This window comes from Anomalospiza imberbis, chromosome 11 (genome assembly GCF_031753505.1).
Source record: "Anomalospiza imberbis isolate Cuckoo-Finch-1a 21T00152 chromosome 11, ASM3175350v1, whole genome shotgun sequence".
NCBI classification, from domain to species: domain Eukaryota; kingdom Metazoa; phylum Chordata; class Aves; order Passeriformes; family Viduidae; genus Anomalospiza; species Anomalospiza imberbis.
Window position 1 is genome coordinate 21,040,045 of NC_089691.1, and position 18,800 is coordinate 21,058,844.

General features: G+C 43.6%; 1 protein-coding gene across 2 annotated transcripts in view; it reads left to right on the top strand.

Moving 5' to 3' along the window:
• Nucleotides 1-18,800, top strand: part of LOC137480881 (contactin-4) — a 281,234-nt gene that overhangs the window by 26,090 nt on the left and 236,344 nt on the right. For both annotated transcript variants that reach the window (XM_068202332.1, XM_068202331.1), the window contains exon 2: nucleotides 10,432-10,476. The gene's annotated coding sequence lies outside the window, so the exon portion shown is untranslated. The remainder of the gene's footprint in view (nucleotides 1-10,431; nucleotides 10,477-18,800) is intronic.

Here is an 18,800-nt window from a genome sequence, read left to right on the forward strand (position 1 = left end):
CCAGTGCTTTTACACAGATGTGCAAACAGTCTGTGGGGGAAAACTTGGGGTTTGCTCATCAGAACAGGCACAAAGTGGTCACAAATGGGGGTGAGCCTCAGGCTGGTGGCTCTGGCTCCAAGCAGAGCCCGTGTGTGGCTGAATCCCGGAGCAGCCCCATCCCACGGAGTGCTGGCTCGGGCTGAGCTTTCTGGGTATTAGGGAGTTTATGACCTGTATAAAAACGTCAAGTCAAACAGCTGCCTGCTAAATAATTCAGCATATTGATAGGATGATGACTTTGAAGATTGGGATGGTGGAATTAACTCTTTCAGGAGGGGCAGTGGATCTGCTGCAGCTGGGTCCTGGCAGGAGCTCTGCTGTTCCAGACACCTTTGAGCAGGAGGTTCAAGTAGAACTAAAAGAGATAAAACAGATTTGACACTGATGGGAATTTTAAATTAAAATATTTTTTTTAGTAGAACTGGCTAAAAGACCCCAAAATCCTAGGGGAAAAAAAAAAAAAAAGTGTTTACTTGCCAAATCCTCTAACTTTCTAGTTTTGAAAAGGAAAAACCAGAACCAACTGATTTTTTTTTTTTTTTTTTGGGAAAAGAAAAAGCACTTGTAAAAATCAACTTTTATCAATCTTCATTCTCCTTAATACATTTGTAGAAATATATTGGGCTGCCCTGTTTTTTGTTTTTTTTTCTCTTGAACACTTTTTAGCCAGCTTTATTACAGTAATAGAGACTTCAGACCCAAAGCCAGCCTGATTTATTTAGATGTGACAAAACTGTTTGAGGACTTTCTGCTTTACCTCGAAGCTTCACTTGACCCAAGGCTTTAGTTAAATATGTTATTAAAAAATAAAAGGCACAAAGGGGAAAAAAAACCCTTAATTTTTGGAAGTTTCCAATGTCTGAGTTTTTGTCTTGATAGAGCTGAATGTCTCAGCTTATTTCATGTGGGATATTAAATATTTATTTATATATATTTATATATTTATAAAGATACAACATATTTATACTTGTGAAATGGAAAAAATAGGTTTATACCGTCTCACAGAGCCCTCGTTGCTTTATGAAACAACTTATTTGCTTAAATGCATTCTTGGATAAGGTTATACTTCCTGTAGACCCCTTGAACAGCAGAATTCCTATTTCTTAGTAAGAAATAATTTGCAACTTTGTGCTAAAACAGAAGAAGCTTTGAAGTTTTGTTGTTTTAATTTTGGATTTTTTTTAAAATTGGTTTCCTTTATTTTGAGATCACTGGTGTTTTTCCAGTATTGACAGCTCCGTAAGGGGATTTTTACAGGCAGCTTGGATCTCCTGGACATCAGTGGCATCAGAATGGGGCTCAGTGGTGTCTGATCCATGGCAGGGGGTTGGAATGAGCTGATCCTGGAGGTCCCTTCCAGCCCAGCCCATCGTGTGTTCCTGTGCTCGAGTTTCTCCTGGAGGAACTCTTGCCCGCACATCGGGCTTGGCTGAGTCTTTTATCCTCATTTTTGGACTCTCAGTTGCCAAGTTTCCATTCTGACCTTCATGAGCAGGATTTCAGCTGCTCTTGAGGGGTTTTTGTGATCCTCAAACAAATCCATGTGTGATTCCTAGCCCTGCTCCTTCCTTGTGATCTCAGGGAAGCTGCAGAGAGCATCACCCCAGCAAAATGAAGCTGCTGAGAGCCTTGGCAGAGCCCGGCACCCTTATTGTGTTCTTCCTGCTGAAATTGTTGAGTTTCAGCATTGGGTACCAAAGGATCGAGGCAGGAGTGCCAGGCACTGGGAACAGAAAAGAGCTGAGCAGCTAAAAACCCAAAAATCCTGGGCTTCTAAAATGGCTTTAAATGGTGCTGGTGCTAAAACAATCTGAGAACTTGGAATTGTGGAAATCCTGGGGTGGAGGGGAGCATGAGGAACATCAAGTCCCACTCCTGGCCCTGAAGAATGCCAGGAATGTCCCAGCCTGGTCCCTCTGCTGCAGCTTTAGCCCCAAGGGAGGTGCTGATGTGGCCCCCGAGGGTGCAAGCACACCTGGGCTCCTTCCAAATAACCCCAAATAATCTCTGTCCCCATGGCCAAAACCCAAGGGGAAATTCTAGACCTGATCTCTCTGCAGCTGTGGAACACAATGAAGGGGGAAAAGAGTAAGTTATACATATATTAAACAAAAAAAAAAAAAAAAGGGATTTTGGCAAATCCTGTGCTTATTATATTCCCCTTTTTCTCTAATTTTCCCTGAAAATAATCCTGCTTATTCATGATGCTGCTGCAATAATTGAACTCCTGGAGGAAGAGGTGGGGGGGAAAAAGCTCCCCATAGAAATTACTGCTTGAGACCTGTTCTGTTTTGACAGTTGTCAGGGCTGGGGAGCTGAGCTTGGTCTGGAAGGGCTCAGACTCACTGGGGTGCAGGCTGCTGCCTTGCTGTGCCTCTCAATGTGGACAGATTACATTCCAGCCCAGTTTTTTCTTGATTTTTTTTTCCTTCCCCCAGTCATAACCTAATCGTTCTGAGGGAATAAATAGGGAAATTATTCCGTGGTTCTTCTGCAGATTGTTGCTTCAGGAGTGGGAATTGAAGGGAGGGAACTTCCTGCAGGACAAAAAAATCCTCGTGGTATTTCAGTGTTCCTGTGGAAACTCGGGAGAAAAATGAGTTAAATTAGAAAAAATGTGAAGGGAGCAATTGAAGCTCCTCTGATTTTAGAGTTTATAATATTTAATAACTATAATATTAAAATAATATTTAACTGTAAATATTAAACTTACAGTTAATATTTAGAGTATGCTGTTGTGGATGATGAATACACGTGGTCTTCACTAAACTCTCTTGGCTTTAGTGAGTGTTTCCAAAGTGTTTTAGACTCATTGTTCAGGATTGGTCTATTTTTTGTAAAATTATGGGATTTGTGCATTAACTAGATGGTGCTAAACTAAATAAATTGATTTTTTTTTTTTTTTTTTTTTTTTTTTTTTAGTCCTGATGTACTGCTTACACTTGTCACACATGGGGGACAGACCCATCTTCCACCTTTATGGATTATTTCAGTTGGGCTGGTGGAAAAAACAGAGGAAAAAACTTTCTTTTCGGGTTTGCTCCCCCTTTTAGGGCTTGAACTCGCTGTTAGTTGCTGTCTGTTGCTCCTAAATAATGAGATTTTTGGATGTATCAATGACTTCATTTATAAACCATAATTCAGAAGGAATTTACCTTAGAAAAGGTTGTATTTCATTGCCAGTTTTTCAATATTTTTGGGCGTTTTATGAATCCTCTGGAAGAAATATTTGACTGAGACCCAATTTCCTAGCATGGATTGCTGATTAGTGATGGAATTGCTGTGCCCAAGAAATCCTGGATGTATTTTGCAGAGAAGGCAGGTTTGCTGTACCGCAGTCACTATTGACATTCTCCTGCTTTTGGAAAGGTTTTTGGGAGGCTTTTGCTGATGCCATGTCAATCTTATTATACTTACTTGCTTTCCTTTGTGTTCACTGCTTTAAGCAGCTGAATAAGGGAAAAACATTGATATTTTTGGTAGTTCATGTATGATGATCCTGCTCTCAAAATCCTGGGTTTTATCATGTTATCCAGCTGGCTTTTAATGCCGAAGTGGCTTTTTTTCCGGGTTTCCTTAGTCCTTATTTAGGACTTGCTAAATAATGGTCTTAAAAATTGATAATGCAACAGTCCTGTTTAGTTGCAATTCAGAATTTTTAAAAATAAAGAGTTTTTTTCAAGTCGGAGTAGAGGTTTTCTTGGATGTCCACTGCCTTTCCAGTGGGACATTTCCTCTCCTGGCTGTATCCAGGGCTCTTGGTGAGACCCCAAGAGCAGGAGCAGAGTTCATGTGGCTCTGCTGCTTTTCAGAGCATTAATAAATGGGAATGCAACAGTGAAACCTCAGCTCCACCCCTTTGTTCTCTGAGATGGTGGGTTAAAAAAAACCCAAAAAACTCAAAAAGAAAAATGCTGCTTGTGTTGAGGCATTGTTGGGGTGAGCAGGCTCACCTGGCCCTGTGCCTCCCACCCCAAACACCCCCCAGGTTATGCTGAGAACCTGCAAATCTTTGGGACTTTCTCTCCAGCATTTCAAGCTTTGATTTTCATTTTTTGGTGTTATCATTGTCACATCTCTGCTCATCCAGCTTTGATCCATGCTGGTGGAACAGAGCAACACAAAATTGTGCCTCTTACTCATCCTGCTGCTTTTTCCACATGAAAGAATGGGGGTGAGCACCTGGAAGTGTCTTTTTTGTGGCTGATGTGGCCACATGAAACTTCAAACCCCTCTGCAGCCTCCCCGTGTCTCTGCACTGCCTGACCTACTTGTGCAACTTCTTAGCAATTCCTCAAAGAAACCACCTTGGAAGGCAGTAGACCTTGTTTTTCTGGAGAACATGGTGCTGAGGGAGGATGTGGGCGATCTGAAATGTCTTCGGGTTTGCAAGGACAAGGAACAAATTAAGAAGAAGCAAAACAAACAATTTAATGGTGATGGAGCTGTAGCTCCAGCGAGGAGAGGCTGTGGGCGTGCATCCATTTTATCTTGTTGCACAAGATGATTCCTCACCACAGAAGGTCATAAAAAAACCTCACTGCTGAGTGCTGGAAGATAATTTTGCTAAGAGTTGGAAATGTTTGATTAGCAGTAAATATTTAAGGCCTTGGTTTGCAGCAATCAGGGGGCAGTGAGGGGACCTTAGCTTGGCAAATAAGTACTGAATTGTCACCTCAGATAAAAACCAATGGTAAAACCTGGGGAACGAACTCTCAGGGCTGCTAATTACAATGTGTTGTGTAGACATTCATTACTCAATGCCTGATTTGGTTTTTTATCAGTGACCTTTGCTGTTTGCTGCTTTGTAATTGGTTGCAGGTGATTAGAGAGCTTTCTGATCACCCCCAATTTTTGCTTCTGGCACTGCAATTCCAGTAAGAAAACATTTAATCTAATGGAGTGATGGGAATGAGGAATGAAGGGGAGCTGGTGGTGCCCTGCCTGCCCTGGCAGGTGTAGCTGGTTGAGTTGTGCTGAAGCTCTCATGCCAAGATGTGACATTGGGCTCTCCTGCTCTGTGCCATCAGCTGAGACAGACTTTGACCCAGTAGAAAGTGTAGAAAGTGCAGAAAAACAGAAGTTTTAGAAGATCCCATCGGTTTTTGTCGAGCTGTGGTGGGATTATCTGAGAGCATGAGCTTGGGGAGCTCACACAGCCTCAGCTCCCCAGGTGAAGTTGGGTCTTGTGCAGCTTTAGAGCTGCTCCACTGACACCTCATTAAAATTAGGATTATAAACCTGCAGTTTATGGTGATGGTGACTGAAATGTGGTTGTTTCCTTAAGAGGAGCTGGTACAAGCCATCCCCTTCTGCTGCTTGGAGAACAAAATGAAGATGTTTCATGTTGGTAGGGAAAAGCCACAAGCCCAAAATGTGACTGTGTCAGAATTGTCCCTTTGTGTCACCAAAGGCTGACAGGTTCAGCTGCAATAACCTCTGGGAAGTTGATGGGCTCTATGCAAATGAGAGGAGGATCTCTTAATCAGCAGTTTGGAGACACAGAGGCATCACTCAGACAAAGAAAACCAATCTAATTTGTGTCATTACTTTGCATTTCAAGTAGGAAGGTGATGAACACCTCATCCCTCCGAGTGCAGCTCCTGGAGTCATCCTGGGCTTTTTCCTGATCCATGGACTCTCCACCTGAATCCCTGTGGGAAAACAGCTTTGGGAGAGCATCCTTCAAACAGGAGCTTCTTCTCTGTGCAGTCAGTAAAAGTTATTTTACAGTCAGTAAAAGTTTTTTAGATGGAGCAGGAAAAGTAGTAGAGTAGGAGCAGGAAAAGTAGATGGAGCATTTTAAGTAGTAGAGACAATTTTAAGGGTTATGAGCCTTACAAGTCCAATTGAGGAATCAGAATCCCTTTGACCTGCATGGCTGCATATTGATAATAAATATAGGCACTACAAAAGTTGGGAGAGATTATCAGAGAAATCTCAGTGTTCTTTTCATCTGTGAAGCAAATGGCAACCAACAAATGGAACTGTAAAGCCTGAAAATCCAATATAAATTTGTAACACTCATCCCCACTTGATGAGACCAAATAAGAGTTTGGATTTTTTTTTTTTTTGGTACTTTTTTTGTAGTTAGAATAAATCACATGAGCTCTCTATTCTGACAGCGTTTTTCTTGGAAGTGAAAGCCCTCAGTCCCTGGGAGAGCTGTGCTGGGGATTAGGCTGCTGGAGCTTTTCCTTCAGGAGATAGATGACACTTGCAGAATGATTTTGGCTGACTCACTAAACAGTGTTTAAATGCACAGGAAATGCTTCTGCACATGGGATTTATATTTCAGCTCCAGAAAACTCTGTCTGCTCCTTTGAGCTCCCATAATCAATCCAGTGCTGAAATTGGTGAGCAGGAGGAAGGCCAGGGGTGCTGGGCTGTGGCTGGGGGTGGTGCTGATCCAGGTGGTGAAAATTGAGTTCACATCCTCTGCCTTTGTTTGGAGAAGCAGCAGAGGCAGGATTAGGGCAGAGCTGGGTGGGCATGGATTGTGTTTTGGGGAAGTCCTCTTGGAGCAGGAATAGGGGTGGGAACAGAACATATTTCCTCCCAAGGGCTGCTGGAAATGAAGATAAGCAAAAGCACCTTCAGGTGCACTTGATTATTTATTAGCATTTATTAATGAGCCCATAGGCCACAGATTTGTGGTTCTCATGTTCCTTTAGCCTAACTGAGGAATATTGTGTGGAAGGTTTGGAAGTTCATGTTAGAAAACAGGAGCAGGAAAAGGTCTTTACAGTGTACAGGAGGGTCGAGATAAAGACAAATCTGAAGTCTGAGGGCTCCTGGAGTGTCTAGTTTGAGACTGGAGTGAAGCAGAGATTCAGGATCTCATAGTTTTATTTAATCTTGGTTAAAACCTGAATTTGGAAGATAGGACAAGTCCATGGCTTGACAGGTGATGCAAAGCAGTGCCAGAGGAGGCTGATTCCATAAACCTAAACCCAAAACAGAGCCAGGGACAGGGAAAAGATAAAAATAATCAGCAAATGAGTTGTTGTGTGCTTGCAGTGACCAAGGGAGAATCTTGGGTTGAGGAATCCCAGCCTGGTGCTCAGTAATGTCCCTGTCCTGGGCCAGGTTTGATTTCCTCCCCCAGGGGAACACGATCACCCCTTCCCTGCAGCCTGGTCTCCAGGTGCTCTGAGGAAAGATGCATTAGGAATGGCAGGATCTGCAAATCATGCTACAAATCTTCCAGGTGGGAAATGCCCCTCAGGTTTCCCCGGGAGTGCTGCTTTCAGCCCTGTCTGCATGAGTTTGTGTCAATATAAACTCAGGGAAATGTACAGATTTCTGCTGGCAGCAGATGAGATCAGCACTTCTCCAGACTCTCATCAGTGCTCCCTCTTGCCAGCTCCCAGAGAACTGCCTCCACAAAAAAAAGTGGAATTTTTCTGTGCAAATACACAGTATTACTGTGAAATGAATCCTCTCTATTTTTATTTTCTCTCCTTAAGTCATTTTTTTCCCTCTTGAAGGATGTGCTGTTCCTTTACATTAAATGAGGCTTGCACAAAACTGAGTTTCTTCTTAGGCTTTTTTGGAAGCTACAGCTTCAAGAACGACTGCAGTGGTGACTGGGGAGCTGCAGTAAAAGAGTCTTGTTGCCTTTTCCTTTGGAGACAATTTCCTCTCTGTGTTCTGAAGTTTTTTTTCAAAGCCTTCTGTTGACAAGGGATGCAGAAAATACTGAACCTGCTAAATTCAGATTTTGGTGTGCTGTCTTCATAGTGTCACCTGAGGGAGGGAGCACAGTCTGTGCCCCTCAGTTCCTGTTCCAGGTTGTTTTTCACCTGGGATGAAGGTGTGGGTTTGAATTCCTGGCCAAACCCTCCAGGCTAGGGGAGGTTTCTTTATTATTTAGCACAATTACTTGGGCACTGCTGATGTTTGGAGGGGAATATAATTGAAAAGCTTTAGGTTTTCCAGCCTGGAAGTTCAGGTTCAGTGCGGCTGGTGAGGATAATATACAATTAATTTAATCACCATCTCCATTTAAAGGTGGGAAAAGTCCTCTAAGAGAGTCCAAACATTAACCCAGCACTGCCAGGTCACCACCTGAGCACCAAATCTGCAGGTTTTATCAGAAGTATCTTGCAATTCCTATGGGATTAAATCCTCTGCTGAAAACAGAATATTCTGAATGTGCCTCCTCCCTGGTTTGAGTCAACATCTCTCTGCCAAGGCAGAGTGTTTCAAGAAGTTGCCCATAGAAGTGTTCCTGTTGTTGGAACCTGCAATTTCTGAAGGATTTGAGTGGATGCATGCTGCTGGCTTGAGCTGCTGAGCAGACAGAATCAGAATGTAGAGGTTTTTTGACTAGTCACCTGTTCCTTCTAGCCGAAAATGATGAAGTGTCCAAAGTGCTGGATGGGCATATGGGAGGTGAGGTTTGTGCTCCAGTGAGTACCCACCCGACGTGAGCAGCTCCAGCAGGAGAAAGCAGCAATGAGCTTAGTAGTAACTGCATTTGCTGGGGGTGTGGGGGAAGAGAAAAACGAAGATTTCATCCAGACTCTCCCACGTAAGCTCCAAAAAAAGCCACCCGCGCTTGGTTCGGCACACAGGCATGACAGGGATGGAAAAACAAAAGCCCAAAGCGTGGTGAGGTGCAGCTCTGGAGGTTGGTGTGGCAGGTGTTCTGTGAGACACCTCTTGTGCCTTGGTTCCAGGCCCTGCATGCCCACGGGGTTCAGAGGTGTCTGGGAGCCTGGTGGGCTCCAAATTTCTCTGTACTGAGCAGAGCAGGCTTGGCTAAGCCAAAACTGCAGATTTTTTTTCTTTGTTTTCAGCAGCCACGACTTTGTAGCATCTAAAAATACGCAGCAACGTTGGTGGTGGAGCATTGCTTAACTTGTGCAAGTTGTTCCTCCAAACTTTGCCTGAGTGAAGTGATAAGTTGAACAGTTACAGTAAATAGAGTAATATTTTGATTGGTACGAAACCTTTCGTTTCTTCTCCATGTCTAATTAGTGTAGCTCTGAATGTCAAATATTTACCCGCTCTCCCCAGCGCTGTGCTCACTTCGGTGGGCTCCATCTGGCTCTGCCTGCCTCGAGCCTGCTCCTTGTGGAAAAGCTTTCCCAGACCCAGGGCTGGTGCTGGATCCCACCTGTCCCCCTCCAGCTCTCCTGGACTGGGAGGGAGCTCTTCCCTCCAGCCAATCCAGGTGGATTTGCTCTATTTCAGGAAAATAGAGCTGTGCAAGCTGCTGGCCCATGAGTGGAGCTCTCAGGATGGGAGATGCCTGGCCACGTCCTTGCTAAATCTGCTGAGGGATGGCGGTGGTGCATCCATGGTAAAGGAAGGCAAATATCCCTTTAGGCTACCAGGGATGCAATTGCCCAGTACAGAATGGGGTGTAGAGTCCAGAAAGGTTTGGGTTGGAAGGGATTTTAAAGCCCATCCAGTTCCACCCCTGCCATGGGCAGGGACACCATGGGCTCCAAGCCCCAATGTCCAGCCTGGCCTTGGACACTTCCAGGGATCCAGGGGCAGCCACAGCTGCTCTGGGCATTCCATCCCAGCCCCTCCCCACCCTCACAGGGAGGAATTTCTTCAAAATATCTAATTTTCAGGGACTCTCGGGGGCTTCAGTAGCAACCCCATTACAGGAGCAGGGCTATCCTCTGGCTGTGACTTCTCCTATCAAATTGGAATTTGAGCTACAACCCAGGAAATGGGTGCTTATCTTCAGGCAAAATGTCAGACTTCTTTTTCTGCCTCTCCTATCTGGGATGTGTTGATAGTGCAAAAAAAAGCTTATATTTCCTTATATCATTTTTGCTGCATTTCTGGTGCCCACTGAATTCTACTTTCATAAACATCCTCTCCATTTGCCATATGTTCTCTGTGTGACCTGTACCTAGCTCCCAAACATGTGAAGCTTTAGGTTGGAATCATGTGTTGAGTAAGTTTCCTGGTTTTTCTTATTTTTTCAAATTTTATTAGCATGTGGTTTCGATGATCTAATGGGGAATGGCTCTGCTTCAGCCTCTTTCTGTGGGATTTAAGTTGGTTTGTTGTCAGCTGAGAGCTGCACTGAGTTATCAGTGGAAGAGTTTCAGCCTTTAGTGAAGACAGAGGTGGAAAAATTAAGGTTTGGGTCATCCCAGATGGAAAGGTTGAACCCCAGGGCAGTGTGCAGGGATTGGGGGTTTTGGAGAAGAGACCTCATGGTTTGGGGGGAGCTGAATCAAGCAGTGGATAAGGATCTGAGCAGGTTACTGCTGTTATCTCGTGGCACTTTGAAAATAGCAAATAAAAGTCATCCAAGACAGCCTCTCTCTCTGCAAAACAAATTGACCATAACAAGAACTAATTTAGTATCTTAAAATATCAGCATAACCAACATTCCATTTGAATTTCTTCTTTCAGATATTGGAAATTTGACTGAAGGCTACATATCATGCACTGGAGAAGGTAGGAATTCTTTAATCCTAATTCTGATGTGTTGGTGTTAATTTCTCTATATTCTTAACATCATTGTATTGAATGTCAGAATCTCCTTTGTGTTGTTTGTGCTCTAAAGAATTTGCCCTGGAGTTTCTCTGTGCCCTGGCGGGGGTTTTGATTTCCGTCTTTAAAAGAATATATAAATCTGCATTTAAGTTCTTAGGTGTGTATATGTTGCATTTATGCAATTCTACATTGGAAGGTTTACAGGAAATGTGGAACAGTTTGCCTTCAGCTATTATTGCAAATGGAAAATTGTAAATGGTATATATTTAACAGGATGTATGGAAGTTATAGAATGAGTCTTTTTTGAAAGGATATTGATATCTTGCTATCGATAATGTTTCAGAGGTTTTTTTTTCTGGTTAGGCTCTTATTGTTCTTGTCAAGAGATTTTCAAAATTGGTGTTTAATTAATCATTGAATGATTGACTCTGCAATCGAATTAGTCAAAAAACCTGTGGCGTTTCTGAAACTCAAATTTTCTTAATGGCCTCTCAGTTTGAATGTCAAAGGGAATCAATCTTGTTAGTGGAGAGGTGGGTTTTGTTCTACAGACCCTGAAATTATCTTGAGGGGTTTTTTTCCAACATGCTTTTAAGTCGGAATTATGTTGTTTCCAAAGGAGAAAATGATGTTTTCAGAGTTTACAATTATTTGGAAAATGAATGTTGTCTTAGTTTTAGATGTTATTACTGTATCTGTTCAGAGAGACTACAGATGGTTTCTGACAAAAATACTTGATTTCTTAATTCTTGGGAGTTTCTCCTTAGTCCTGGGTGGTGTTCACAATGGAAACTGGAGATGGACATCAAGCAAATATTCTCATTCAGCCTGGCTCTTTTGGAATTTGCTGTCTTGGTGTGAGGTTTTCAAAGCCAGCATGATAAATCCTGTGATAGATCACTTTCTAGTCTTTCGAGTGGTCTGAAAGGAAAAGCTTATTTCTTAATATAAAAGATAACTTTGAATAATGGACTCCTCATCCCTTTGGACAGTACTCCTAAATTAGCCTCAGAGCTCCTTCTCAGGTGAAATCTCATTTTCAGGTTCCCCACAGTAAAAAGGAGACGCTGATCCCCATTTCATGTGGGAAGTGTTTTCAATCTGCTGATGAAAAGTACTTCTGAAGAGTTAGGCAACCTTGATTAATTGAGCCTGAATAAGAAGTGCAGGATCAAATCTCAGGATATTATTTTTAGGCTGCAGCCTTGTGTTCTGCATTCCAAATCCTTAAATGCCAGTTTGATAGGAAGTGTGGAGGACTGGAGCAGACAGTTCTGGGCAGGCTGGCAATGGTTTGCAAATGCTGACACTACCCAGCCAGGAGGATGGAAATTGCTTTCTGTTTACAGAGCCTTTAACTCTTAGGTAAACACTCCTCATTAGTGAGGATGTGACTGGAATTTGGGTTAAATGCCTCCATTCTGGTGATGTCTTAGGATTTCAGCTTTTCTACTTTCCATCTATCTGTAACCCTGCAGTTCTTTAGTGTGTAACTCCAAACTCCACACACAGTGTGAGCTGCTGCTTCCCCATTTGGGGCAGACACAACAATTCCTCTCCAGGCCTGGCAGTCAAGGACACCTCACTGCCTCGGGCCAGAGAGATGGGAACAAAAGTGAGTTGGGGGAGCAAACTTGGGGTCAATGACTTCATTACCTGAAGCTGGAATTGAGAAATTCACCCCCAATATGCAAATGGACCAAACTTATCAAAGTGTGAAAACCTGTGAGCCATTGTCCATTTTTGGGTGTAGCCCCTGGGGGGCCTTGTCTGCCCTAAATGTACCTGAAGGCCCTTCAATAAATAGAACAGCTTTTTATTCCCTTCATTCTGTCTGGCCTCTGTTTTTAGGTAGCCCAAAAGGCATCAGTGGCATTGGGACTGAAGGGGTATTTGAAATAAAAGCTGGCCTGGGGAAGCACTTGGTGGATGCGAGCCATTAGGAGGTCAGCAGTGCCCTGTGGGGTGTTTAGGTGTAGGAATGGCCCCACAAGGCAGAATTGGGTTCTTGGGGAGTGGGAACAGCAATGTCACCCAAGCTGCTGAGGTATCCTAAAAAGTGAAATTTGTGTGCCCAAAGTCTGCCCCAGTGGCAGCGAGCCTTGGGATGCAGGGCCATGCTCTCCAGGAGCAAGCACAGTGTGGTTTTTAGGGAAAAGTGGTCACACACTCTGCTGTACTCGACAAAATGACACATTTGGGGACTGCAGATTCAGCTTTTATACATATTTCATCTCTGGGGGAGGGCAGGAGTTTCTCTCCCACGCTCCTCAGCAGCACACGAGCCTTGCTGAGTCAAAGCCAGGCCCTGAGGGAGCCAAGTTTGGGCTTTTGCTTCTGGTCTTGTGGCTCAAAACCGGCTGTGGTTGGCCAAAGTGACTCCAGAAGTAGGCATTTGAAAGGAAACATTTGTGCTTTGTAGTGGTATAATTACAGAATTCTACTTGATTACCTGTCAAGCTAATTAAAACAGTGACAGGCCAGCAGTCCTCTTAGAGTTTGTAGCATCTGTGCTTTGTATCCCACAACCAGGCTTAGAGTGTAAATTTAATTAGAATTATTACCAGCAGACAATGCACAGTTGTGCTGGAGAAATGTCCTAAAACTGAATGCTCTGAAAAAGGAGATTCTGGTGAGCAGAGTCTGAAGAGCAGCTGGTTTTAGGGCATGGTTTGACAAGATTGGGGCTGGTTTTGTCCACTGGCAGCTTCCCCTTTGCCTGGTGTGTGACTGTTTGTGTCTGGCAGCTCTTGGCTCAGCTGGAAGTGCTGGGGGTCAGTGTGGAAGAGGATTACTTGGATGGACACTGAACTGCCTCCAACATGCAATTTTTAGATCCCTCCTTCAAAGACAAGGGTTGTTTGTGATCTCCAGGCATCCTTCTGCTTCCCAGGATCCCTAACTGTCCTCTTTCCCCGGCTCCTCATTGTCAGATGTGTCTGCCACCACGTCCTCCTACTCTTCTCCTAATCCTCTGAAAATCTGTGTCCTTTCTTTTCCTCTTTATTATCTCCTCCTTCCAGCCTGCTTCCCTTCTCCTACTTTTCACCTTCTGTGCCTCTCTGCCATCCCTTTCCTTGGCTGCTTCCTTCTCCCCTTATCACTTGGGTTCCTCGTGCCACCCAAAAACCCCCAAAAATTAAAACAGTCGGTTGTTCTAAAGTAATTTGATTAAATTGAATCACCAAAACTGCCACTTTATGGTGGATTATTGTGATTTTTAGAGGATGAGCTGGGAGAGAGCACCCTGACTTTGCAGCAGAGTGAAATGGCAACTTTTTGATACAACCCTGATTGTAATTCGTTATTGCAGTGTCTGCATTTTGCTGGAGATTTTGAGTATTTTTTTTTTTAACATGAGTAATATTTAGGATGGAGTCCTCATGAATTGACTTTTCACTCTAAGATCATGAAAAATACTTGAACAAAATTTAGGATGAATTTATGTTCAGTCACAGGTACCTGGCCAGATCTTTTCCTCGCAAAGAGATTTTGGAAGAACAGGTGATAGCTCAAGGGATGGGCCTCATTCCAGCATTTCAGAGTATTTTCTTTCAGAATATGTGTGAGATGTGTTGTCTGTGTTCCCTGACTGGGAATATGGGGCTGAAATGACACCAAGGAACGTCTGGGAAGGCAGCAAGGCGGTTAAATCTGTAATCTGACACAAGGCATACTTTGGCACAAAGCAAGTCTGCCCTTCTGCACTTTTTTGATATTATAAAAGAGATTATTGTGGCCTTACAAGAAGGTTAAGATGTCATGAAGTTTAATATACTCTAGAAATAGTCCTGCTAAAGCCACTGCTGCTCGTGATTGATGAGGCAGGTTATGATGGGAGCTCTCAATCGCTGTGTTTGTGTGTGCAAATTGCCATTTCCCAGCCTTTTCAAGGTTGCTAACTTTATCTTGTGGTGCAGCCCATATTTAAGGATTTCATGTTGAATTAGCCTTTGATTAAGGGCAAAGGAGCTTTGATGATAAAATGCCACTACCAGTGGTTCTGTGGACTGGCTTGGAATAACTTATCAATCACTCCATGACTGAGAACATGTTGTGGACATGAGGGTCACCCTTTGAGGATTAATTTTTCTGAGATAAACAGCTCGTGGCTGTTGGATGATTATGGTCAGAAGCAATTATGGTGGTTTTAAACTGCTCATTACTACAATAAAGAGTCATTAGACTGAGTTTTGAGCCTTTGCCTAAATAGCTGGGTCAAGAGGTGTCAGTCTGGATTCCAAGGTGTTATGGAATGATAGGAGTTGCTGGGAGTTCTGGCACAGGTGGGTCCTGGCAGTTTGTTTCCCTTTTTTTTTTTTTCCTATTCACTGAGTTTCTGCACCTTTTAGGTGAGTAACTCAAACAGCCAGCTGGCAGGTCTGTGGAGTCCCCTGTAAATAGCAAACATGTATTTTCCAGGTATTCTGAAGAACATTTCACAGCTGGTTTAGGTTCCAGGTGTCACTGCCTGTTTCTGATCCTCTGGGCTCCAGATTTCAACGTTTCTGTTTCCTTTTTAAATTCCTGCAATGCTGTCATCAGCTCAGCTGAGAGCCTGGATGAGTGCAGTGTGAGTACTCATGGTGCTTCTCATGGCTGGAAAAGTGGTGGAGCCTGAAAGCCAAAGCATGTCTGAGATAAATTCCTATTTAATAAAAAAAGAAAAATAAAGAGAGCCCCAAACACCAGCGATATGGGAAGCTGCTGTCATGAGCACTGCTTGAAAGGGATGAGAAACTGTCTTATGGAGGGATTAGTGTAGTGAGGAATAAACTGCTGAATCACTGGGAGCAAGGAGGAAATAGAGAGTGGAGAGGCTGTGGAAAAAAATAAAATGGCTGCTGGAATTCAATTAAAATCACAGTAGGATTTGCTGCTGGAGATGGAACATCCGTCATCCCGGATCTCGTGGTGGCTGCTGCCTCAAGGGGTGCTTAAGTGAGTGTAGAGCTCCTGAAAAATGCTGGAGTGGCAGTGCTGCAGCAGGAGAGTCCCCATTTCCTCCCAGACTGATGTGTTCTCCCCAGCACACCTCAGAGTTTGGATTGCTGCTCGCTCCTCAGGCTCTGACACTTTGTCATAGATTATCCGAGGCCAGAGGTGCAGTTTATCCCACAGGCTGGAAGAGGAGCACCCTGTGGGAATGCTGCTTGGGCTGTGGGGCTGCAAATCAATTTGGGGGTTTATGATGGTTTTTGCTTTAAATTACTTGGATTATTTAATCATTTTGGTTATTTAAGGATGTGCTCGTGAGGGGCTGAGTGGCTTGAAGAGTCTCCACTTCATCATCAGTGATGTCCACACTACAAATCCAAAAAAAACCCCAAAACACTTCTAAAAGCAACTCTGTCCTCAAGTGAAGGACACAAAATCAGGCTGGATTTTAGTCAGATTAAATTCCCCCATTTCACTTGGTTTTCAGTGAGTGTTTCTTGCTGCAGGTGGGACAGGAGGGATGGCTGTGGCTCTGACCATTACTGAAATGGCTCCTTTGCTATCAAATATTGTGTTAATCATTTGAAATGCCTTCAATGTGCCCTCAGCGATTTGAAATAGCATCAATTAACATTTAGGAAATTAATTTCCGACTCCTGGAATATTAAACATTTACTTTACAGATGGAAATGAGGTGTACTGACTGTGCATCTTTCATGCCCCTTTTAACCCACAGTCTCATAAGGCAAAAAAATGCTAAATTGGCAAACACAAAGGTTTGGTTTGGTGCTGGAATTGTGGCATGTGGAATTATTGCTGCCAGGTTTGATACTGCACCAGTGGCATTAAATTCTTCGCTGTGATTCCAGGCCAGGTTGGACAGGGCTTGGAGCAATCTGGGATAGTGGAGGGGTGGAACTGGATGAGCTTTTAGGTCCCTCCAAACCCAAACCAGTCTGGGATTCTGTGATACTGCCAATCCCTCATGGCTCACTGTGGCACGCTTTGATTTTACTCCTCCTTTTTAAAATATTTGATGCCTCAAAATAAGCAACTCAAACAGAAACAAAAGTTCTTCAGGAAACCTATAATTCAGATTAATCTTTGTGGATTAAAGTATTCAGTCTAACCTTTGCTAGAAATGATTTTGGCACCCTTTTAGTTATCAATAAAAATATTATAGATGTGATTCTGCACAAAGGTGTTGGAGTGTGGGTCACTCAAGAAATGTTGCCTGGTTTCTCTGTCTTTATGCTGGTCTTGGGTGAAAATTTGCATCCCTTGACCCCCTGGAAGTGTTTGGCAAATGGATTCCTTGCTTCAAAGGATCCGTCTGCCAACTGAAGGGAGGAGAAATACTCCTTAGGGTCAGTTTTGAACTTTTTCCCTTTGAATTTTGAGTCTTAGTTTCTCAGGTTCACAGTTGTCCTTATTGAGATGGAAAAGAAGATGGTTTTGGTTTGTTTAATTAATTAAAATTGGTCATTGTTCCTGTTTATACTGTGTTAAGAACAACATCTTTATCTCCTTACTTGCAAATACATATTTTGTTTGATTTCTCATAATGCTCTTTTAAAATTATTACTCTGCCTATACCGTGTTGCAAATTCTAGTGGTTTTTGTTTGATTTGGAAGGGATCTGTAGAGGTGATGTAGTGCAGCTGCCCTGCTCAAAGCTTTGTAGTAAAATGTTATTTTAGGATTTATTGAGTGGCAGCTGTCCTCAATACACCATGTGGCACAAAGAAGGAGTTGGAATATGACTCACTTTTTGTCTCCAGTCTGTAATTCCTTCTGCTCTTTCCTCATCACTTCAGCTCCCTTGCCACTTCTAAATCTTTTAGGAGTTATCGCTTCAGTCTCACAGCCACTATTTTCATTCCTCCTCACACCAAACAGCTCCTGGCCATCAGTTCTTCCCTGTGTGCCTGCTCCTGTTAGATCTCCTTTGTGCTGCTGACTCACTGTCAGCTCTGAGCGTGCAGGGTTGTGCTGCTTGTCCCTGCCTGTAATCTGTGTATTTCCAGAGTTTAACTGCCCACTGTTGGAACTTCCCGAACATGGAGCCGTGCAGGCAGTAAACTGCATTTCATGCACTGCTGAAGTTAATGGGAATTTGGATCAGCTTTTTGGTGCCCTACTTCAAAGCAGTTCAAAGATCTCTTATTTCCTCATTTTCCTCTTAATCTTCGTTCCTCTCATTCCACAAGAATTATCACAATTCTACTGTATCACCTGCTTTGATACAGGAGATCTTATCTTCAGCACAGTCCTTGAAGTCTTTTTTCTTCCATAGGAAGCAGACGGGGTAAAAAAACATTTTCATGCTGAACAGATGTGTCCTGATTCTTTGTTTTTATTTAGGCTTTGCCACAGTCTGTTATCCTAGAATTAAAGCACCTCATCAGAGGATGATGATTAGCGCTACCTCTGGTTTTTCCCCCCCTTTAAAATGTCACTAGAGCATCTCTTTCACTTTTTCTTGGTGACTTCTTTGGCAGCCCTGAAGCTGCAGTGGGTTGTGCTTTGTTATGCCCCTGGAACTTGAGCTCCCACTATTGACAATCTCATATTGGTAATTCCTTTTGGTACAGCTACAGGAATATATTGTTCATCATTTCTGTTTATGCATCAAGACCTTAAACTGTCTGATCTTCAGCTTTCCAGCATTCCAAATGCCTTGGGTGTGCTTGGGGCTGCCTTGCTCTGGTGTCAGTAGAAGATTGGTCAATTAGGGAAAAATTCTTCTCTGGGAGGATGGTGAGGCCCTGGCACAGAGGAAATGTGGCTGCCCCTGGATCCCTGGAAGTGTCCAAGGCCAGGTTGGACAGGGCTTGGAGCAGCCTGGGACAGTGGAAGGTGTCCCTGCCCATGGCAGGGGTGGCACTGGATGGGCTTTGAGGTCCCTTCCCACCCAAACCTTCCTGCAGGTGTTGTATGGATGCTGTTGCCTGATTACATTGCACCTGCTGGTCTTTAATTAGTTATTTTATATTTATAATTAATTATTTTATATTTATGTGTTTCAAACTGAGGTGTAGGTGGTTTATTTCAAAGGTTCTCTGCCCATATTTCTGTTCTGAGTTGTAAACCTGGGCTCTCTGAGCTCCCAGCAGCTCAGGGCCATAAGACAGCATCACCACCAGCCTCGGGCAGGAGCTGAGCTGTTTGTCTCTCACAGAGAGCTCCCAGCTCTGGGCTTTGCCGTGGTTTTGAGCCGAGCTGTGGAGCTGGGCTCAGCCTGGCTGCCTGTGCCGTGCTCTGTGCAGTCCCAGCTCAGTGTGGCTCTCACACCCAACGCGGGGCTCGCTGGCTTTGGGCTCTGCACAGGAATCTGCCCAGGAGCT